Source organism: Dioscorea cayenensis, chromosome 20 (genome assembly GCF_009730915.1).
Source record: "Dioscorea cayenensis subsp. rotundata cultivar TDr96_F1 chromosome 20, TDr96_F1_v2_PseudoChromosome.rev07_lg8_w22 25.fasta, whole genome shotgun sequence".
Lineage (NCBI taxonomy): Eukaryota > Viridiplantae > Streptophyta > Magnoliopsida > Dioscoreales > Dioscoreaceae > Dioscorea > Dioscorea cayenensis.
The window spans coordinates 9,907,346-9,931,417 of NC_052490.1; the positions used below are offsets into that span (position 1 = coordinate 9,907,346).

A 24,072-nucleotide genomic window follows, 5' to 3' on the forward strand; every position below is an offset into this window, starting at 1 on the left:
ATATATGTATCGTATGCACTTTGCATGTATTTTTGTGAGGTTTGATGCCCGTTTACGCTTAATCATCTATTATTTGCTTTGTAGGGCATATGGAAGCCATGGAGAACAAGAAGATATCATTTGGACAAAAAAAGAAGAAAACAGGAATTTCATACCACCCCCATACTACCAATATGGGGTCGTATGCACTGTAGAAGTGGATTGATTTGGTGTTCTGCCCAGATTTCCATACTACCCAGTATACGGGGTTGTATGGAGGTCGTATGCACCCCGTATGGAATGCTGAATCTAGGGTTTTCGAGTGCTATACGACCCCATACGACCCTCTATATGGCCCGTATGCCTCGGGGGGTATATATACTCACTTTTAGGGCTGATTAAAGCACTTTTTGCTGGCCGACTTTTGGGAGATCATTTGGGAGATCATGGGCGACCTTGGGGAGGAGAAGAAGGGCAAGAAAGCTAGAAGATCATTCAAGCCTAAGGTCCAAGGCTCTCAAGGCAAGAAGGCAACATCATTCAAAGGGGAGATCGATCACGACTTGAAGGAAGGAGAACCGCGGCTAGAGGAAGCGTCATTCGGCATTCCTTTGGTGGGGGAAGCGTCATTTGGCATATTCTCACCTCATCCTTCACCATTTCATCTAGGGAGTGTCATACTATGTCTTTGTTTCATGTTTTGCTTGATTGTATGCTTTGTTATGAGATGATGACACACTAGACCCCCAAGGCCACCGGGTGTTGGTGAACCTTGGGGGGTTTTATCATGTATTTTGGATGATTACTTGTTAATTCTATGCTTGGGTATGTTTGAGATCTAATCCATTGTTTTCATGCTAAGTGTTACACCAAGGAGAAATCCGTAGCTCTTTTATGAATGATGCATGTAGATGTGACTTGCTCGCATGTATTAGATCATGAATGGATTAGAAGGGGATACTTGTATCATCACACCGAGAAATCGGGTGTTTGGTAGCCCTCCATGTAGGTTTAATCCGAAGAAGAGTAGGTTTATTCCTAAGCGAGATTTCCTTGTACTTAATGCAATCGTAGGAATGTAGATTTGGAAGAAATTCCTATCTATGTTCGTATGGGATTAGGGTTCAATCGCCGAGAAATTGAGGTTGTTCTAATCTTGGAATCTCATGGTCCAATTTACCCTTGCATCTTTAAATCATCATCCATGTTGCATGATAACCCCTCAAGGGGATCCACATCCATAGGCCTTTGCACTTCATTGATTCTCTTGCTTGCTTATTGCTTGTTCTTTCTAATTTGCTAGCAAATCTTGTGTTTAGTTTTATTTGTATTTAGTAGAGTAAATCCATCACTTAAGATCTTAGGCTAGATAATAGCTCGAGAAGGAGTAATAGGAGATCCTTAGCCCCGTGGAATACGATCCTCGTGTCTTTACACGAGGTATTACTTGGCGATCCCATACACTTGCGGGGAAGCGATCAATGACCACTTTTTAAAGCAATCACCTTCACTTGTTCTCTCGGATTAGTCTTAGTGTTGCTAAGTAGACTCCTTTGAGGTCTCTCTGATAGAGACTTCACAATTTGCCCCACTTGATTCTCTAGATTGTGCAATGAAGCAATGTGGTTGCGAAGTATAGCCTCGACTGATTGGAACCATGTATCCGATGATTGCATAAATCTAGTCAAGGCCTTCTCTAGGTCAGTCATCCGGGTGTCTAAACCTGAAACTCGATTCTCTATGTTTGGGGCTTGTTGTTAAAAACCCAGTGGTGCGGTGGTCTTTTGTTTCCCTTGGTTGTTCCATGAAAAATTAGGGTAGTTGCTCCAACCTAAATTGTAGGTATTGCTATAAGGATTGAATTGGTTTGCCATTGTATTACCCACATAATCAACTTGCTCAATGGAGGGTGTACCACCAATGGCTATCCGGCAATCCGAGGGAGCATGTCCTCCACTGCATCCAGTACAATTAGTCATGGCCGCCACTCTATAAGAAATTAGAAGGTCTAACTTCTTACTCAATGATTCTACTTTGGCCGCCAAAGAAATGATTGCATCTATTTCATGGAGTCTTGCCAGTTTCTTCCTTTCCTGTATGTTCCACTGATAACTATTCATGGCCATTGATAAGTGTTTGTGCGATATGAATGCGAAGCGTTCATTCCTTATGTTGAGCATTACTTTTCTCAGGTTTTTACACTAATATGTGTGTTTTTATGTTACTTTTATGCAGGTAGGGTTGTGAGGCCGAGTATGAAGGAAATAGGCCAATGTGGATCATAATGCACCTATTTTGGAGGGAATCTTGCTAAGTTTCAAACGGGAAGACATAGGTCAGGTGTGAGATGCTAGAGTGTGCCAACCTCCTCGTATTCGAGTGAGCACATTCATTTGGAGGGGCACAAAGGCAGTCACACTCGAACATTCTGACTTATGCACATAAGAACAAGAGCTCCACCAACATGTTTATCAATGAAGAAGCGAGTGATTCACGACGTAAACGTGTGCCCGTTTGCGTTACCCCGATGAAAGTATGGAATTGGGTAGTTATTCAGGTTGAGTACTGATGAGTGCGATCCGCAAGTGCACGGAGTCGTCAAGTAATACCTCTCGTGCGAGTACGAGAGGGTCGTATTCCCTGGGCCCAAGGATCTACCCTTACATCCTCTTCGCTTATTGTCTAGCTGACAGATTCGAAAGGTTTCCCTAATCTATTAATTTAAATAAGATAACTACAAGTGGAGACTAGAATATGGAGAGGGATATAAAATCAGGGGAAAGGAACGGTCACGGATGCGGATTCCCTAGGGGCTACTAAAGTGCAGGATGCTAAGAATGTCATGCAATTGAAGGTTTGGACCTAGAGATTTCCTAGATTAGGTCAACCCGATGGTCACGGCCATTGACCCCTAATCCGGTATAAGTATTGACACGAAATTTCTTCCGATCAAATCCTCATACGATTGCATTAACAAGTGGGAAATCCCTAATTAGAGTCGGAACACAACTTGGTCTAGCCCTAATGGTGGAGGGTGCAGAATACTCGATGGTCACGGCGTATTCGTACATGAATCCCTTCCAAACTTGGTGTGTCTAGTACAAGGGGCGATGGTCACGCTACCAAGTACAACCCTAGCGGTTGGTTTTACTGAGTTCTCATGTAAGCAACACATCAAATGCACCAAGAATGAATCTCAAAACACAACAATTGCAATAAACAAACTTAAATCATCCAAATACACAAGTTCACCCCAAGGTTCACCGGCATCTTTTGACCTTGGGGTCTACTCGTCCATACAAACAAATCCAAGCAACAAATCCATGCAAACAACTACAAATGGCATAATAAAAAACTCCCTCAAACAATGGAAGAAGGAAGACAAGCCAAGCTAGGTGGAAAGGCTTCCACGGACGCCCTGCAATGGGGGCGGCTTCCCTGTCGTCTACAAACTCCCAAAGAAGAGATCGATGAAGATCTAGCCAAATCCGAAGCTTCTCCCTTAGATTTCCCTTATCCAAAAACATGTAATCTTGCCTCTCAAAGACTGGTGAAAAATCGGCTTGAAGAACTACGCCAAAAAAACTCCTCCCGCCTAGAAGAAATCGACTTCTTATATACCCCGCTGATCCATGCGGGCTCCATGCTGGGCGCATGGAGCCCGTGAAGCTCACTGATACATTTTGATACGGTGTTTTTGCTACGAGAATCGAGGCTTGAGAATTCCCGAGCAAACCTCACGGGCATCCATGCGGGCGCATGGAGCCCGTGAAACTCCCGACCAAATGGTCGCGGCAAGAACAATGACACCTGTCGGCGATACGCTCTGATTGCCGCTCGATGCGAACCCAAAAATGCCGTTTTTGATGTCGAATTCATCCGATTTGTATTTTTAAGCATTGTTTGACTCATTTAAGACCTGCAACACCGAAATAACCAATTTAGACATAAAAGCGGGCATCAATTCGTTAACATGTTCACAAATAATACACGATTAATACATATAAAAATACATACATTTAGGCGTTTATCAAATATCCCCATACCTAAACGTTTGCTTGTCCCCAAGCAAACACACATGAAAAGAATAAGGGCAAAATGATAAAGCGGCTAAATGTACGACCTCAAGCTCAAATAGTGAAGAACCCCCACGAGGCACGGATGAAATGAATTCAAGAAAATGAGTTGTACAATAACCCGACTCGATAGAGATAGTCATGATTCCTTTAGAGTGCTTTCCCGTGAGTGTGTGTATGCTTCATCCCTCGCTCTCCCTATTCACACCACGTTCAATGACTACCGGTGTTAGAAATGTTAAAGACACCCTCAATAGTAGGTCAAGAATCCTTCGGGTCCATATTCAACACTTTAGTATCTAAGTGAATGCATGATTGAGTCCGGGAGAACAAATACTTCTCTTTCTTTGTTTTTCATCATTTCTCTTCTTTTTCCTTTTTTTCTCATTTCATCATCGAGTCCACCTAACGTAGACTGCACAAAATATTTTATAATCTTTCAGAAGGATGCACATGCTGATTAGGCACAAGAGCCACCCAACCTACTTGATTACTGATCTACATAGGCGATTCGTGCTAAATTAGCGGAGGAATCTTGACATAGACTCATCTAAAAGATAACAAATATATACATGTCTCCCCGAGCACCTTCATGCAAAACTTCAATTAGGGATAAAAGCAAAATGAACAAAAAGGACCAAAAAGCTCTTAAAAAGACCATTGAGGGATGAATTTACCATTCTAACACTTTAAATCAAAGCGTTGGGTTAGCAAGGTCAAACGAGGTAGAAACAACGTGTCAAAGTCGTGAAGAAAGAACTAGAAAAGAAAAACACGACTTCCTTATAGCACAAATAACCTTACAACTCATTACTATCATTCATTCAAGCCAGGAGGTTCCTAACAATATATCATAGCTATCACGGTGAAGTAAGCATGCAAATAACCCATCCCACACCTAGAATCGTACATTGCCCTCAATGTACACTAATCAACGAGAACATGGTGGATAATCCATAATAAGTAAATGATAAAGAGACGCCCCTCAATTGTTTGATGAAGAGTGTTCGGTGAAAGTGCGATCATTGCCGACAAAGGGTAAAGGAGAAGAGGCAACAATCCGTGAGAAGTCCCTGCAAAAATAAATAAAGGCGATCATGACATCGAAGAGAAAACAAGGGAAGGAAAAACATGCATAATAGTCAAAGTAAAAAGCGATGACAAGTTTAGCGGGAAAGAACCCAAGCTAACAAAACAAGTTCAACCAACAAGCAACAAAAATAAAACAAAAACAAAACATAAGCTCAAGTCGAGAAAAAGTCGTGTGCTCCCTATGCGTGGTGGTGCTCATCAAGAGGTGCAGTGGTGCTAAGGATGTGGTAGCCCGAGAGGTGGTGCAGGAGGATGAAGAAGGCACTTGCACTGCGAAAGAAAGGACTTTGCGCATGTCCCTTGCCAAGCTGTCTCGGTGTCTCGATGAGTTTTCTTGATGTCCTCGGCGAAGGGAATGAAGCTCGCCTCGAATCTCCTGAGGCGAGCTCAACCGAGGGGTGGCGCGTCTTCGGGCTCGGAATCGGACGTGGTGGAGAAGTGGTGATGCGCTCCCCTGTGGTTGAGTATCGAATAAGGGCATAGGTGTCACCGCGTTTCTCCACCATTCCCATGGAAAACAAAGTAGCCATCCCCAAGGGTGAAAATCCACCAACAGCGTGTAAAGTCCCGGGTGTGTCCCGATCAAACCCATACCTCGAATCAAACTCGTGATGTATGGCCCGGCAAAAAATAGATCCAAAGGCGTGTATAAGTACTCCGATGGATGAACAACTCGGCAAAGAGATGACCAAGGTGGATCGGGTAGTGCTCAATGATGCTATAAAGCATGAGTAAGTCGAGGCGTGTGATTACCCGCAGTGCAATCACCCGGCCACCAATACCCCGACTCAGCGAGTACGTGAACATAACGATGCGCGGGATTGTGAAGGCAGGGATGCTTTCCGTGACTCATTCATCGCCCGACCGGAGATAATGTTCGAGCACGTGTGTGTGTCATGGTGGCCGGAAAGTCGGTCGGAAGACTTTGACATGCTTTGGTGTGTTCACAAATCCCACATCATACAAGCCCAAGAAACAACCCAATTGATCGTCAGTAATGGCGTGCATTGTTCCAAAAGCTTGTAAGGTTATCCCAGATGGTCTCGCTAATTCAATTGTGCTTAGAACCTCCAAGGTGAGCTCACGGTAGGCCGGATCATTAATTGAGAAAATTCTGTCCCAACCATCATGATTGATCAACTCCGCCACGGTCTCGGCCAAACCTAGAGCTTCGAGGTCATTGCGGTCAATTGTACGGATGATACCAAAGGGCCTGGATTTCAAGAGATTATAACGTGCCCTATGTTGTGGTAAGGCAAAGGATGGCACTCCACTTGATGCCGCATCGTGTCGTGACCGTTTTGATAAAACTCGCTTGATCGGCATACCTATACCACAAAAAACAAGTGATCAAACCGAAATTTTATGAATACAATCATAGGGAGGTAACTAGAATATCATGGAGTCAAAGAAAAATTGAAAACACAACAATTTTTAATGTGAAGAATGAAAATTTCAGCCATTGCTACTGATAACTCATCAAAAAATTTGCAAGAGTTTCTCCCTACACATCAAGCTTCCCAAAAATTTACAAATGAAGGAAAAAACTCAAAAGAATTGGGCAACCACCACATCATGACAACCAAATATATCATTCAAGCATCAAAAATAGAATGAAAACACAATGAAACCCAAGTTTGTAGCAAAACCTAGAATTAGAGCTTGGAGGCTTGAGGTGATGAGATCCGGCGAAAAGGTTGATAAAACTTCGATTAAAACCCAAGAGCAAGTTTGCAAGATGGAGGAGAGGTGATTAGAGAAGACTAGAAAATGGTGGAGAAATGAGGTAGAGTGAAGGAGAGATGAGAGGAAAAACAAGAGGAGAAGAAGGAGAAGAGAGGAAGGAGACAAAGCTCCCTTTAATGGGCCGCCCTAGCCCATCGCGAGATCATCCATGCGAGCGCATGGCGCCCGCATGGGGCTGGAAAAACCCAGACTGCGGGGTTTCACGGGCCCATGCGGGCGCATGGCGCCCGTGAGCCCCCAGCCCAGCTCGCGGTGAGGCAGAGCCTCACAGGCGCCCATGCGGGCATATGGCGCCCGTGAGCCTCTCAGCCCAAGCGCACAAGCACCCCGTGAGGGGTTCCATGCGGCCGCAAGGAGGGCCACAAGGCCCCGGAACATGCCACAAGCGTCCATACGGGCCGTATACTGACCCAGTATGGACTGGAAAAAATGAAAAATTGGCATGGTTCCTCTTGCAAACTCAATAAAAATACTGATTACAACCTCACGAATGCCGAAATAACGATGAAACACAACTAAATGATACTAATTCAAGTCCAGAGCTACACAAGAAAGCCTAAGCATGAGTTGAGCATGACAACAAAAATATGAGAACTTCACGAGCATATGCATTCAACCACAACTGAGAAACTAAAAGAAATACGAAAATTTAAAGACGACGAATTTAAAAACTTGGGTTGCCTCCCAAGAAGCGCTTGTTTAACGTCATTAGCTCGACGTACCTTCATACTTACCTCAGGGTGGATCAAATGATGGGGACTTACCTCCAAGTCCAGGAGAAGTGTTCCAAGATAGGTATGGCTTCAATCGGTGACCGTTAACCTTAAATGTGCCTTTCTCCGGATGAGTTATCTCGATGGCGCCATGGGGGAAAGACTTGAGCAAAGCGTGAAGGGCCCGTGCCACCTAGATTTTAACTTCCCGGGAAGAGTCGTAACCTTGAATTGAAGAGGGAGAACTTGGTCCCCTTCCTTGAAGTGCTTACTTTGTTTGATGTGTCGGTCATGATACTCCTTAATCCTTTTCTTGTACAACAAGGAATTGTCATATGCCATAGTGCGCCATTCATCCAACTCGCTTAGTTGGAACTTCCTCTTATGGCCCGATTAGATGAGGGGTCAAAATTTATTTGTTTAATAGCCCGATGCGCTTTATGTTCCAATTCAGCGGGTAAATGGCAAGCTTTCCCGTGAGACCCGACCTATAAGGGGTTGCTCCAAGGGGTGTCTTATACTGATTCGATATGCCCAAAGGGCATCATCCAAATGATCGTCAATCCTTCCTGTGCTCGACTCACGATTTCTCCAAAAATTGGTTTCAATTCACGGGTTAGAGACTTTCAACTTGCCCACTAGTTTGAGGGTGATATGGAGTTGCAACCACGTGTGATACTCCATATCGCTTCAAGGTGTTTGCAAATTCGAATTACAAAAATGAGTCCCGATCGCTGATGATCGTTCTTGGTGTACCAAACCTGGAGAATAGCTTTTTCAAAAATTTTACTACCACTCGTGCATCACTTGTGGGGAACGCCTGTGCTTCCACCCATTTAGAGGCATAATCCACGAGCAACAAAATGAGTCCCGATTACCACGGGAACTAGCGAAAGGTCCCCATGAAATCAATTCCCCACACATCAAATACTTCACAAGCTTGGGTCCAGGATTGCGGCATCTCATCTCTCCTTGAAATATTCGCAGTCCATTGGCACCTATCGCGGCGTTGAACAAACTCACATGCGTCTTGAAAAAGCGGAAGGCCAATAAAAATCCCGCATCTAGAATTTTCTCTGGTTGTCGGTTGGACTAATGTCCCCAGTGGGACCGGCATGACAATGCTCCAAGATAGAATACGCTTACGAATGAGATACGCACCTCCTCACCACCGATCGGTACGCAAGTTCTAAACAAATAAGGATCTTCCTAAAAAGTAGTATTTTTCGGATCGGAGTAGAACTTTTTTTCTTTTGTTGATAAGTTAGCCCAACGACGTGGCCATCTGGCGAGCAGAAAGTTTGCATAATCAGTGAACCACGGAGTTTCTTCTTCTTACGACACCGGATACTAAACAAGCGCTCATCGGAAAACCATCATTTATCTCCATCCTTTTCGTTGGTGCTCTCCGATGGGGTCACAAGAGCGAGATAAGTGGTCAGTGGCTGGGTTTTTCGGCCCCCGCTTATCCTTTATCTCTAAATCGAATTCACGAAAGCAAGAGTACCCACCGGATCGAGGCGAGGTTTTGCATCCGCTTACTCAACAAATATTTCGAGGCGGAATGATGGGTGAATACTATCACCTTCGATAGCACCAAATATGAAGCGAAACTTGTCAAATGCAAAAACCACGACAAGCATTTCTTTTCTCGGTGGTAGTGTAATTTTTCACGAGCACCATTCAATGTCTTGCTTGCATAGTATATAGGGTGAAAATAACCCCCTCAGCGCGCAAGAGCTGCCCCTCGCTTGAAGTACGCTAGCATCGCACATGAGTTCAAAAGGTAAATTCCAATCGGGGGACACGATGATGGGGCCTCAACAAGTTTTTCTTGAGGGTAAGGAAAGCGGCCATACACTCATCATTGAACTCAAAGGCCGCGTCCTTCTCGAGGAGCTTTGTAAGTGATGCGGCAATTAAGGAAAAATCCTTGGCGAATCTTACGTCAAAAACACGCATGGCCCAAAAACTCGAATGGCCTTCACCGAAGTTGGGGAGGCAGTGTTCGATAGTGGAGACCTTCGCCTTATCCACCTCAATTCCTTGTTGTGATATCTTATGACCGACACAATGCCTTCCTTGACCATGAAATGACACTTTTTCCAGGTGAGAACCAAGTTAGTTTCCTCACATCTGGCTAAGACCCGCTCTAGATTTTTTTGAGGCATTGGTCGAAAAGAATTACCAAAAACCCAGAAATCATCCATGAAGACCTCCATGATATCTTCCACCAAATCGTCAAATATAGCTATCATGCATCGTTGGAAAGTGGCTGGTGCGTTGCATAATCCAAAGGGCATACTGGCGATAAGCGAAAGTACCATAAGGGCATGTAAAAGTTGTCTTCTCCAGTCTTCGGGGCAATGGGAATTTGAAAATATCCGGAGGCCATCCAAGAAAAGTAATATGAGGTGCCACCGCTAGTCGTTCGAGCATTTGGTCGATGAAAGGTAGAGGGAAGTGATCTTTTCTAGTAGCATCATTGAGTTTTCGTAGTCGATGCATACTGCGCCAACCCGTGATCTGTTCTAGTGGGGACTAATTCATTCTTTTTCATTAGTGACAAACTCGTCATTCCCTTTCTTTGGCACTACCGTATAGGGCTTACCCACTCACCATCGGAGATAGGGTAAATGATGCCCTCATCAAGAAGTTTGATCACCTCCATGCGCATCTACTTTCTTTCATATTAGGATTAAGCCTTCTCTTGGGTATAGTCATTTGGCCTATGAGTATCATCCATAAGAATCTTATGTAGTACGTAAAAGAAGGGCTAATTCCCTTAATGTCTGAGATCTTCCACAGCAATTGCTTTTTATACTTCTTTATTACACTCGGAAGGTCGGATTTTTGCGTTTAGGGAGTCGGGTCGGAGGCAATGATAATTGGAAGCTTTTGACCCTTCGGTGAGAAAATGCATACTCAGTGTTTGGGTAGCGGCTCGAGTTCTAGTTAGGCGGTTCCTCGATTGATGATTTTAGTCTCCCAAACTTCCCAAGATCAATATCCTCGAATCCTCTGCACTCTAGCTCTTCCGTGGAGTAGCTACTATCCACTGCACTCTTCCATAGCATGAATCACACATTCGGATGATCCTGAGCTAGTTCACGATGAAAAATCAATTTCCTCATCAATTTGATGAGCGGTATGCCAAAGGCATCGAGTGTTCCTCACTTTCTCATGAATAGGGATGGGGGAAAGATTAGGGCGGAATAAGCTCAGCTACTAGCAACACACCTATCGGATTCCAGTATAATGCGTGAATAGGGTCTTGCACATCATGCTCTCCCGATTGAGTGCACTCCGGTCACATTGTAACGTTCAGTCCCGGTCTCCAAATGTCAAAAATGTGTGAACTCATCATTCCTTCTAGTTCAAATTCCGTTAGAGATTCAAGTGGCAAATCCGAACATGGGATTTGCAAATAGGAAGGAACCACTCAACCGCTATATTGCATCCATTAATGATAGTAGATAATGAATAACTAGGAGGTATCAGACAAAGAGAAATATTTAAAGTGGAGAGTAATTTCAAATGAATGGAGATATATGTACAAAAAAAAACAGATGAACAAAATAAAAGATGGCTAAATCAATAAACTCTAAGTTTTCAGAGTATTCCTTGTGGTTCTGACAGCAGCGCCAAAAACTTGATGAGTGCGATCCGCAAGTGCGACGTAGTCGTCAGTAATACCTCTCGTGCGATGCGAGGAGGTCATGTCGCAGGCCCAAGGATCTACCCTTACTTCCTCTTCGCTTATTGTCTAGCCGAGCGGATCTGAAAGGTTTCCCTAATCTATTAATTTAAATAAGATAACTACAAGTGGAGACTAGAATACGGAGGGGTATAAAATCGGGAAAGGAGCGGTCATGGATGCGGATTCCCTAGGGGCTACTAAAGTGCACAGGATGCTAGAGAATGTCATGCAATTGAAGGTTTTGGACCTAGAGATTTCCTAGATTAGGTCAACTCGAATGGTCACGACCATTGACTAATCCGGTATAAGTATTGACACGAATTTCTTCGATCAAATCCTCATACGATTGCATTAACAAGTGGGAAATCCCTAATTAGAATGGAACACAACTTGGTCTAGCCCTAATGGTGGAGAAGTGCAGAGATACCCGATGGTCGCGGTGTATTCGTGCATGAATCCCTTCAAACTTGGTGTGTCTAGTATAAGAGGCGATGGTCACGCTACCATGTACAACCCTAGCGGTTGGTTTTACGAGTTCTCATGTAAGCAACACATCAAACGCACCAAGAATGAATCTCAAAACACAACAATTGCAATAAACAAACTTAAATCATCCAAATACACAAGTTCACCCACAAGGTTCACGGCAGTCCGGTGACCTTGAGGGTCTACTATCCATACAAACAAATCCAAGCAACAAATCCATGCAAACAACTACAAATGGCATAATAAAAACTCTCTCAAACAATGGAAGAGGAGAGACAAGCCAAGCTAGAAAGTGGGAAAGGCTTCCCGCGGACGCAATGAGGCGACTTCCCTAAATGAAATCTACAAACTCCCAAAGAAGAGATCGATGAGATCTGGCCAAATCCGAGCTTCTCCCACTTAGATTTCCTTCTCAGAAAACATGTAATCTTGCCTCTCAAAGGCTGGTGAAAATCGGCTGAAGAACTCTCCCACTCCTCGCCTAGAAGAAATCGGTTTCTTATATACCCCTTGATCCATCATGCGGGCTCCATCTTGAGCGCATGGAGCACAGTAGGCTTCCTGACCAAATGCCCAAAAAGACACTGCAGTGTTTTTGCTACGGTACTGATACAATGTTTTGCTATAATGTAGCGAGGCTTGAGAATTCCCAACAAACCTCATGGGCATCCATGCGGTAGCATGGGCAAGTGAAACTCGACCAAATGGCGCGGCAAGAACAATGATGCGCTTCTGCGTAGCTCTCTTCTGATCTGCGGGACCCCCAAAAATGCCGTTTTTGATGTCGAATTCATCGATTTGCATTTTTAAGCATTGTTTGACTCATTTAAGACACGCAACACCGAAATAACCAATTTAGACATAAAGCGGGCATCAATTCGTTAACATGTTCACAAATAATACGCGATTAATACATATAAAATCACATACATTTAGGCGTTTATCAAATCTTGTGTGAGCAACTGCGGCACATCTTGTAGAAGCTATTTGTTCACAGGTGGCGAGATCGGAGAAGCGAGGAGAATCCTGCAGGCGTGTGGAAATTATCACGCAGTGTGCAAATTCCGCTAGCAGGTGCGTGTGAGCGTCGGCAGCGATTGGAGTCGCCCGATTCGAGACTATTTAAAAAGCCGATTCGACCCGATTTTTGGTATTCGTTTCTCCATCTTTTCCCACGACTTGTGAGGGGCTTCAGCTAGGGTTTTGATGGGTATTGGCCAAGGATTTTTGGAGGTTCTACAGCTCCGACATCGTTATTCCTTAGGAAGAAGGTTGGTGAGGGAGCTTCCATCGGGCGTATCCTATATCGGGACTGAGGAATCCTTGGACGACAGTGAGGACTTTCCACGAAGACCATCGACTACGACCATCGGTGGTTTTGTGGATTCATTGCTTTTTACATTCTATTTCTTTGATTGTACTTAGCTCATGCAGAGCTAAACCCTAGTGGAGTTCTTGGGTACTTGTGAAGCCTAGGATGTATTCATTTCATTGAATCTCTTGTAGCATACTTTCAATTAATTGATGTTTATTGTGAGTTCCAACACTGAATGCTTGATTGTATGAACATTTCCCTAGAGTGACACTAGGGTTGAGAATTCTTGTTGGTAACCTTGGCAGGTGAGTGCACACCACGAGCGTTAGACATAGAAAAAGCTTAGTTGGAGAGGGTTGAGAGGGTGAGTCGAGAGGTGCGGGGTGCCATTTTCCCCTCCCCGACGTGGTAGATTCTACCTCCGTTCTGCAGGTTCTTTGCGGCCATTATAGAGTGAATGGTCTAAGGGATGAACCTCCGCTAGGGGCCTAGTTTCGCGTGCAATGGGTGAAGCTTAATTTTGGCTAGGGACCTTTTCGCTTTGGACCAAGGGTTAGGTCTCTATCTTAGGAAGAGATTTATCACTTGGAATCCCTAGAGCTCATTGCAACTCTGTCACGAGTCGCGAGTGTTGAGATTGTTGATTTCTCTCCTCACGGGACATGTGTGTAGAGTTGGGCATAGTTGACCATTAGATTTGGGACTATGAGAATTAAGGATTTCCATGACTCACTATTGCTTTGATTAGAAAGCATAGTGGGGTTCTTGCCCTTGAAATGATTATCCTAGGCGGAGCATTACCCGAGTACCCCATCTTTATCAATTGGCTTACCCCCCTTCTCTACTTTTGCTATTTTACTTGTTGCTTTTATTGTTGAGAATTGAATCATTGTCACACTTATCACTATTGATCTTCCACATAGCTAAGAATCAAATTAAGTGTTTTTACTCCCTACTCCCTATGGATTCGACCCTGCTCACCTGGGATTATTACTTCGACAAACCCGTGCATTTGCGGGATATACGAAAGGGGACCTTGTCAGCCATGTCTTCCACTAATTGTAGGCTTCTTCTGGGGTTTTACTCCTCATTTTTCCTCCTCCAACGGCATCTAGTAATTGCCTTGTACATGGATTCAACTTTTTATAGAAAGTCTGAATAATTATCCATTCGGGAAATCCATGTTGTGGGCACCTCAGTAAAAGATCCTTGATGCCTCCATGTCTCAAACAATGATTCCAATTTCATCAACACAAAGCGAGCGATATCTCATATCTAAAAGCTTGGTCTGACTTCCAGGAGGAAAGTATCTTGCAAGGAAAAGCTTTGACCATCTTATTCAAGTAGTGATGGATGCTGACATGTCCAGAATATGCGTGTAAGTGCAAGGGTGCATGGGTGTCAAGTAATAATCCCACATGAGTGGGTATCGTATCCATAGAGAGTGAGGAATAAAGACACTTAAGTTGTGCAACTCATGTAGAAGATGAATAGTGATATGTGTGACAAAATATGAAATAATGAAAAATAAAAGCAACAAGATAGAGAGCACAAGTAAAGGAGAAGGTAAGGCAATTGATAAAGATGGGGTACCCGGATATTGATCCACCTAGGACAATCGTTTTAAGTGCAAGAACCCTCTACTATACTTCCCAATTGATGGAACTATGAGTCGTGGAAATCCTTATTTACATGATCCCAAATCTAAGGTCAACAATGCCTAACTCTATACATGGCCCGAAGGAGGGATTAAATAACCCTCTCAACCTCTACACTCAGATAGAATTGCAATGAGCTCTAGAGATTCCAAGTGATAAACCCTATTCCTGCATGTAGACCCTAACCCTTTGGTCCAGGTGGAAGATCCCTAGCCACAATTAAGCACTAGGTGCTAAAATCACCTCAACGGTTCACTCCATTGCACTCGCAACTAAGCCCAAGTGGAAGGTCATCCCTTCGCCCTTTCACTCTACTATGGTCACAATGGACTCTTGGAACATGCGTAGGTAGGATAGATGCACGGGAGAGGAGACGCTCACGCTATCTCTCGACTCACCCTCTCAACCCTCTCCAATCAAGCTTTATCTAAATCTCATGGTGTGTCACTCATTCACAAGAGTTACTAACAAGAACTCTCAACCCTAGTGTCGCTCTGGGGGAGTATTCATATAATCAAATATACAAAGAATGGAACTCACAATAAACATCAATTTATTGAAAGCATAATAAAGAGATTCAATGAAATGAATACATCCGTGGGTTCACAACACCTAAGTACCCACTAGGGGTTTTAGCTCTCCATGGACCTAGATACGATCAGTAGAAATCGAGATGTAAAAACAAAGCATCCATGGCCCCTCGATTGGTCATGGCGATGGTTTCATGGAAAAGTACTACTGTCGTAAATGAGGGTCCCATTGTCCGGCCTAGGGATACACCTTGACGGATCGGTGTTGACGAAAGCTCCACTAACCTTCTTCCAAAGCAGTATGCGATGTCGAACCAGGAGAACCCCTCAAAGCCCTAAACAATACCTCTCAAAACACTAGCCATGCCCTCTCTCTCAGAGTTTGGGGAAAAGATGGAGAAAAGAATGCTGAAATCGGGGTTGAAATCGACTTTTAAAGGGCTAGAGGTGAGAATCCACACCCCGTGTGAGCACCCACAATGAGTTTTTCACGTAGGCGTGTGAATTTCAGCGCACTTTGTGTGGATACTCTATTTTCTTGTTTTCTCGCGGCGTGGAGCAGTCTTTTGCTACAATATTTTTGCTACTGATTTTTAACTATAGTTCCTCGGCCGTCTGGAGGTGCCTCGGTCTCCATCGATCGCGGGTCGAGGCTCAAGGGTTAGTGAGATGCTCCGGCGTCATCACCCTCATCCTCAGCTATCTCTAGGGCTGGTAGAATTAAGCATAAAAACACTGTATCAGAACCTGGCACTCATGCCCATCAACACGCGATCGTCTCTAGACCCGAGGGAGTGGGTACACTCATCTTCTCGACCCCGAATCGAATCCAAGAGACCCATGCCCGGCACTAATCTCGTAATGTAAGGGCCCAAGAAGATCACTCCCAATGCTATCACTGTCACGATGTTTGATGTAATCGAGCCGAGGATGTACTAAGTTGATCGATGCTACGCTCTACCATCGAGTACAAATACAACAACTCGCGAGCTCGAACACCAATCGTCACCTGGCCGTTCACCAACCTACTCATGATGGCGTGCAAATATCGTATGCAGGTCGGGAAAGGCACTGACCTTAGACACCCGGCTCGTCTTGGCCTTGACCACGTAGCACTCACCCGTAAGCTCTGCAGGGTCAAGGTTCGAGGATAATTAGTAAGCAGCTGTGCATACTCCTGCATGCATGCATGAATGCCTCTGATATAAACCAAGTGTCACGGAAAAAGCTGCGTAATGCTCGAAGCTATGATGGTGTCCAAATACTACGAGGCGACGGTGCCCAAGCTAGCCGAGAGCTTGCATCGCTCTATCAAACTTCGAGCGAGGAGGCACCTCCAGTGCAAACTCTCGGATGGCTCGGGCTCTCTAATCGTCAACAGCTGCACTAACCACCATCTAAAACAAGGTCCTCAGACCTCCTCGTGAACTCATCTCCTGCTACGAAGATCTCGCGGTATAATGTCATGTCCGAAGTCGGAGTGCATCATCCGAAGCGGGTCTCGATGGCGCTCTAGCGGACCTCATGTTCGGGGAATCGCAAATCGCATGTCGTCGACCTCGGGGATGACTCACGTGAGCCTCTTATCGGCTTGCTTCTTTAACCTGGGTGGCATGATGCGCAAAATTTTTAAACAAAATTGGTCGATCAAGTTGATAAAAATAATCTTGCGAAATCCACGGTCGTGTGGAATTTCCGCATGCCCGTGTGGATCCACGGGGCATGAGAACCGCACGGCCACGCAACAACAATCCAAGAATACAATGTAATACTGCCTTTAACTTCGTCCTAAACATGAATCATCTCTCGAATTGAAGAAACAAAGCCTTTTTAAACAGATTAATTGATAGAAAACATAAAGTGGCCGAATAAGATGATGAAAAAGTTTCTGACCAGCGAGGGAAGAGTTTGATAATGAAGAGCGGCGGAAAACTTAGCTAAAATCGGCGCTATGGACTCGGGAGTGTAATGCGAGAGTGCTTCCAAGTGAAAAGGGGTTGTGAAGAAGGAGAAAATCATCCCACTTTCTAAACAAAATTCGCGACTTCTGACGTTCTGTGCATTCATATGGGCGGTGGAAAATACCCTACGCCCGTGTGCCGACCACGAGGGAAAACGCCGCCCATGGATTCCCTGGTCATCGAGAGAAAAATATCAGTCTCACACACGCCCGATGCGGAAATTCCACCTGCAGTACCCGTGGGTATTCACATGCCCAACTCCGCTGGGGCGGCCCGCATCTGTGTTTTTCTCGGGATGGAGGAGCAACTGCAGGAGTTTCGCCGCAGGCGTCTGCGGAAGTACCGCCCGTCTGCGTCGGTTCACAGGTTTCCCACGAGGCGAGTCCACGCCCTCAGTGCTCTCGGGAAAATCTGTCCAACTCTTGAGAATTCCACGCCCGTCGCGGTACCCACGGTGTCGCGCCAGTTGTATGGTCATCCACAGGGGCAGCCGCACGCCCCTGTGCCTTCTCTGGATGAGCTCGCAATACACATACACGGGCATGTGGAATTTCCACACGCCTGTGTGTTTTCTCTTGATGACTTAGAAAAACCTGCAGGCTCTGCAGGACTAACCTGAACATGTCTAAACACTTAGAGCCTGCCCTATTATGCAAAATTTACCAGAGAAAAACACAAAATGGAACTCAAATGACCAAACTTCACCAACTCACAACAAAGCAAATAATGAATTCTTTTAGAGATCCACAATAAAAATCGCAGCACAAGCACTCAAAAATTGAAACACCAACACTTAACAATTTATTCATGCAAGCAAACTAAACTAAAAGGTACGAAAACAGTAAACACTTGGGTTGCCTCCCAAGAAGCGCTTGTTTAACGTCACTAAACTTGACGTATCTTTCTTACCTCATGGGGGCTCATGAATGAAGGTTGCCCTCTTACCCATAGCTTGAAAGCATGATGAAGAAAGTCTTTTGAGGGTAGAGGATGTACTAGCAGGCTTCGGACCACCAAGCAATCGTTCGTCCAACTCCCTTGGCTCATGTACGTCTCTAACAGTCTTGGGGCATTTTCGGTGGCGTCTTCGAGCCCTCTTCATTTTTCGGAGCACCTTCTTCAAGATTCCCGGGTAGATGTTTCCTCTCGATTGAACCAAGCATCGAGTACTTTCTTCATTGCTCTCCCTCTTGGTCGAACAAACCTTCATACGGATCCTGGTTGAACATTTCCTGTATATATTCATCAACAATTTCATCAGTAGTGTCTAGAAAATACAAAGTGTCATCAAAATTGAGAGAATGCCGCATGGCTTCAGCAAAGGCGGTAAAGTGAGCTTATCGTCTCCGACTCTCAATGTGAGCTCTCCGCCGTCCATGTCAATCAATTCTTTGAAGTCCATAGAACAGTCTCCCAAGTATCAAGGGTACCTCATCATCCTCATCGACATCTAGCACTACAAAGTCAACCGGAAAAATATACTTGTCCACCTTGACAAGCACATCTTCAATGATGCCTCTCAGATGTTGTACCGTTCGGTCCGCCAATTGTAGAGTCATCCGAGTAGGCCTAGGCTCACCCAAGCCTAGATTTTTGAAGAAAGTGTATGGCATGACGTTGATACTCGCTCCTGAATCCGCCAATGCCATTTCATCACCTAAGTTGCCGATGTTACACAGAATAATGAAGCTTCCGGGTCTTTCTTCTTGTTCGGCATGTTCTTTTTGCAACACCGTCGAGCATGAAGCATCAAGCACCACTGAAGCACTCTCCTCCAATTTCCTCTTGTTGGTCAATAGGTCTTTAAGGAACTTCGCATACTTAGGCATTTGAGCCAAAGCCTCAACAAAAGGGATGTTGATGTGGAGTTGCTTGAACAAACTCAGGAACTTCTTATATTGTTCATCCCCTTAGTCATTCTTCAATCTAGAGGGATAAGGGATTCTTGGCTTGAAAGGTGGGGGTGCCACCTCTTTCTCTTTGCTTGCTCCCTTGTCAACCTCTATGACCTCGGGTGCGTGTTCTTTTGGCTTCTCACTCGGAAGCCTCCCTTCAACCTCACGATTGCTTCTCAAAGCGATCGCCTTCACATGTTCTCTCGGGTTGGTTTCCGTGTTGCTTGGTAAAACTCCCATGTGGCCTTTCGGAAAGAGATTTAGCAATTTGCCCACTTGATTTTCAAGGTTGTGCAAGGAGGCGGTGTGATTGCGAAGTGTAGCCTCAGCCCGATTCAAACCTTGTATTTGCTGAGTTGAGACAAATCTAGCCAAGTGTTTCTCCAAATCAGTCATTCGGGTTTTCCAAGCCGTAAATTCTGTTTTCCACTTGAGGAGCTTATTGTTGTTGTTGGAACCCGATGGCCCCATGGTCTTACCCTCGTGGTCCTTGATTACTCCATGAAAAGTTGGGATGATTCTTCCAACTTGAATTGTAGAGTGTTCTTTGTATGGATTCCCTTGAGGTCTCATTCCATTACCTACAAAAGTCGACATTCTCAAGCGAAGAAACATCACCAATGACGATTGGGTGATCGGAGGGGAGCATGTCCTCCACCACAACCGGTGCAATTGGTCACGGCCCAGCAACTCTATTCGAGCTATAAGATCTAGCTTCTTACACAAACTCTCCACTTGGGCCGCCAATGAAAGTTCTTTCGCATCAATTTCATGGAGACCCGGCCACCTTTTTCTTCTCCCTCGCGTTCCACTCGGTAGCTATTTAACCCCATTTCCTCAATCAATTGAGCGAGGCCTCATCGGGGGTCTTGCTACCTAAGGTACCTCCTACCACCATATCCAAGAGTTGCCTTGTACTCGCGTTCAAACAATTGTAGAAGGTTTGAACAATCATCCACTCTGGGAATCCGTGTTGCAGACACTTGCGCAGGAGTTCCTTGAACCGTTCCCATGTCTCTAATAGAGACTCCAATTCCAACTGCATAAAGGATGAGATCTCATTCCTAAGCTTGGTCGATTTTTCCGAGGAGGAAATAACGGGCTAGAAAAGCTTCTACCATCTCCTCCCATGTAGTGATTGATGCCCTAGGCAATGAGTGTAGCCATTGCTTTGCTTTCCCCTTTAAGGAAAATGGGAAGGCTCTCAATTTGATGGCATCATCGGTCACACCATTTATCTTCAGCATGTCACACACCTCGAGGAAGCTCTCTATGTCACTCTGTTTGGATCCTCATCGGCCAAACCGTTGAATTGTGCGGGACTCCTGCAGCATATGGATGAATGCCGGTTTTAGCTCGAAATTCTGAGCTATGAGTGGGTGACGACAATACTGATTGTGTCCCCAACACTGAAGGCTCGGGCATAATCGGATAGTGTCCGTTGTTGCTCATTTTGTTCCGCCATGTTGTCGAGGATCCTTCTACTTCCAAATCAATCCGGATTAGGGTTCGTTTCTGTACGGAGTTCTTTCCCTTTCCTTCGAAGTGTACATTCAAGCTCAGGGTCTCCTTCAATCAATATTGATGGATTCCCTCGGGTCATAACCTGGAGCTATACCAAAGAAAAAGAAAAAGAAAATCAGAAAAATGATAGGATAAGAAGATATGGAATAGAATGTGTGGTGAAATAGCTAAGACAACAAAGTGCAAAGTATCTCTAAACGCCTAACTCCCCGGCAACGGCGCCAAAAGCTTGACAAGGTCCCCTTGCTTATATCCCACAAGTGCACGGGTTTGTTGAAGTAATAATCCCGGGTGAGCGGGGTCGAATCCACACAGAGTAGGGAGTAAAGACACATAATTTGATTCTTAGCTATGCGGAATATCAATAGTGATAAGTGTGAAATTGATTCAATTCTCAACAATAAAATCAACAAGTGAAAGAGCAAAAGTAAGAAGAGGGTAAGGCAATTGATAAAGATGGGGTACTCGGATAATACTTCACCTAGGATAATCGCTTCAAGTGCAAGAACTCTCTATTATGCTTCCTAATAAATGCAATGGTGAGTCGTGGAAATCCTTTCATACATAGTCCCAAATCTAAGGTCAACTATGACTAACTCAATACATGTCCCGGAGGAGAAATCAAACAATCTCAACACCTCGCACTCGCATAGAGTTGCAATGAGCTCTAGGGATTCCAAGTGATAAATCTCTTCCTAAATATAGACCTAACCCTTTTGTCCAGGTGGAAGGTCCCTAGGCACAATTAAGCCCTAGTTACTAAGATCACCTCAACGCTTCACTCGATTGCACGCGCAACTAGGCCCCAGTGGAGGTTCATCCCTTAGACCATTCACTTTATTATGGCCGCAAAGAACTCAAGGAACGGAGGTAGAATCTATCACGTCGGAGGGGAAAGGGGATGCTCCTGTACCTCTCGATCACACCCTCTCAACCCTCTCCAACCTAGCTTTGTCTAACGCTCATGGTGTGTCACTCACTCACAAGGTTACCAACAAGAACTCTCAACCCTAGTGTCACTATAGGGGAAATGTTCATACAATCAAGCATTCAAGGTTGGAAATCACAATAAACATCAATTTATTGAAAGCATAATAAAGAAGTTCAATGAAACGAATACATCCTAGGGTTCACAATCATCCAAGTACCCACTAAGGGTTTAGCTCTCCATGGAGCTTAATACAATCAAAGAAATCGAATGTAAAAGCAATGAATCCATAAAAAAACCCCTCGATGGTCGTGTCGATGGTCTTGTGGAAAGTCCTCTACTCGTCGTCCAAGGATTCCTTCGTCCGGTATAGGATACGCCTCGATGGAAGCTCCCCTACCAACCTTCTTCCTAATAGAATCACTATGTCAGAGCCGTAGAACCTCTCCAAAACCTTGGCCAATACCCATCGAAACCCTAGCCGAAGCCTCTCACAAGTTGGGGAAAAGATGGCGAAAAGAATACCAAAATCGGGGCTGAATCGGCTTTAAATAGGGCTAGAATCGGGCAACTCCACGGGCGTGGACGGTACACGCGCCCGTGCGGAATTTTCACACGGGCATGGATAATTTCCACACGCCCGTCTGGATTCTCTGTCTCTCTTATTTCTCGGCCGGCTGTGAACAGTGCTGCTACAGTTCACGTCGTAAACGGGCACACGTTCACGTCGTGATTCACTTGTTTCTTCAATGATATATATGTTGGTGGGGTTCTTGTTCTTGTATGCATAAGACGGAATGTTCGAGTGTGCCTACCTTTGTGCCACTCCAAATGGATGTACTCACTCGAATGCGAGGAGGTTGGCACACACTCTAGCATCTAACACCTGTCCTATGTCTTCGCGTTTGAACCTTAGCAAGATATCCTCCAAAATAGGTGCATTATGATCCACATTGGCCCATTTCCTTCATAGTCGGCCTCACAACCCTACCTGCGTAAAAGTAACATAAAAACACACATATTAATGTAAAAAACTGAGAAAAGTAATGCTCAACATAAGGAATGAACGCTTCGCATTCATATCGCACAAGCACTTATCAATTTCCTCCAAATTGGTGCATTACGACGCACATTGGCTTCTTTCTTTCATAATCGGTCTCACAACCCTACCTACATAAAAGTAACATAAATACACAGATATTAGCTTTAAAACCCGAGAAAAGTAAAGCTCAACACGAGGAAAGAACACTTCATTTTCTTATCACACAAGCACTTATCAGATGCTTTTGGCAAGGAATGATACCACTGCTTGGTTCTTCCTTTGAGAGAAAATGGGAAAGCCCTCAATCTGATCACATCATTAGATACACCGTTAATCTTCAGCATGCCACAAACTTCCAAGAAATTCCCTATGTGATTGTTTTGATCCTCATCGGCCAAACTATTGAACTGCACTGACTACTGAATCATCTGGATGAATGCTGGCTTCAGCTCAAAGTTTGGAGCTGTAATCAGGGGTCACATAATACTCGATTGTTTGCCCAAAACAAAGAGTCTAGCATAATCAGAAAGTGTTCTCTATTGCTCATTCTATTCTGCCATATTATCTAACCCTTGAACTTCCTCGTCAGCTCGGATTGACTGTTCATGTACAGGATCTCTTTCAACAATTTGCGAAGGGTTCTCTTATGTCATAACCTGGAGCTGCAACCAAAAAGAAAAGAAAAATTAGAATAATGATAGAACAAGAAAATGTGAAATAGAATGAATGATGAATAGCTACGAAGCAAAGTGCAAAGTATCTTTAAACGCCTACTCCTCGGCAAAGATGCCAGAAACTTGACAACGCCCTTGCGTGTTACCCGCAAGTGCATGGGTTTGTCGGGTAATAATTTCCTAGGTGAGTGGGGTATCGTATCCATAGGGAGTAAGGCATAAAAATACTTAAACTGCTACTTAACCAAGTGAAAATGAACAATGATTATAGGTGTGGTGTAAACAAGAGTAAAAGAAATAAAAAAAAGAAGCACAAGTAGGTGAGAGATAAGGCAATCGATAGAAGTGGGATACTTGGATACTGTTCTGCCCAAGATAAACTTTTCAAGTGCCAAACAAACTATTATTTTTCCTAACTAATGCATTAATGAGTCATGGAGATCCTAAGATATATGGTCCCAAATCTTAGGTCAACCATGACTAACTCTACACCAAATCCCGTTGGAGAAATCCATCAATCTCAACACCTAGCACTTTGCACAGTTACAAGACGCTCTAGGGATTCCAAGTAATAAACCCTGTTTCTATGTATGCACCAAACCCTTTTGTCCAGGCGGAAGGTCCTTAGTCACAATTAAGGCCTAGGTGCTAAAATCACTTCAACGCTTCACTCCGTTGTCTTTACAACTAAGCCCCAGCAGAAGGTCATCCCTTACCCCGTTCACTCTACTATGACCGCAAAGAACTCTTGGA

The 24,072-nt window shown here is 44.5% G+C and overlaps 1 non-coding gene across 1 annotated transcript; it reads left to right on the top strand.

The window, feature by feature from the left end:
* The first annotated feature begins 20,116 nt into the window (after positions 1–20,116).
* On the top strand, positions 20,117–20,223 carry LOC120252139. The gene has a single exon (XR_005533685.1). It is a non-coding gene; the product is annotated as a small nucleolar RNA R71 (small nucleolar RNA).
* The last annotated feature ends 3,849 nt before the right edge of the window (positions 20,224–24,072 follow it).